This window comes from Eimeria mitis, genomic scaffold (assembly GCF_000499745.2).
Source record: "Eimeria mitis Houghton genomic scaffold, Emh_scaff2040, whole genome shotgun sequence".
NCBI lineage: Eukaryota > Apicomplexa > Conoidasida > Eucoccidiorida > Eimeriidae > Eimeria > Eimeria mitis.
In genome coordinates this window covers 7,799-8,075 of record NW_013570364.1, presented here as the reverse complement: position 1 = coordinate 8,075, position 277 = coordinate 7,799, and positions in this window count along the sequence as shown.

Genomic DNA, 277 nt, shown 5'->3' with positions numbered 1-277 from the left:
GTTGGATGTGCCACTGAGGGTTTAGGGTTTATTAGCCCTAGGGTTTAGGGTTTACTGCTCCTAGGGTTTAGGGTTTAGCGTAGTTACTTTATGTATTTCTGGCTTTTTAGGGTTTAGGGTAGAGGCCGGCTCCTGAGGGCGGCCGTGTACCCTAAACCCTAAAACCCCAAATAAATAAATATTTATTTATTTATTAAAATAAATAAATAAATAAGAGTTGCCTACAGTGTTGCTGCATGCATCAAATTGGGGCTTGGAGATGCATGCATTTGGGGCT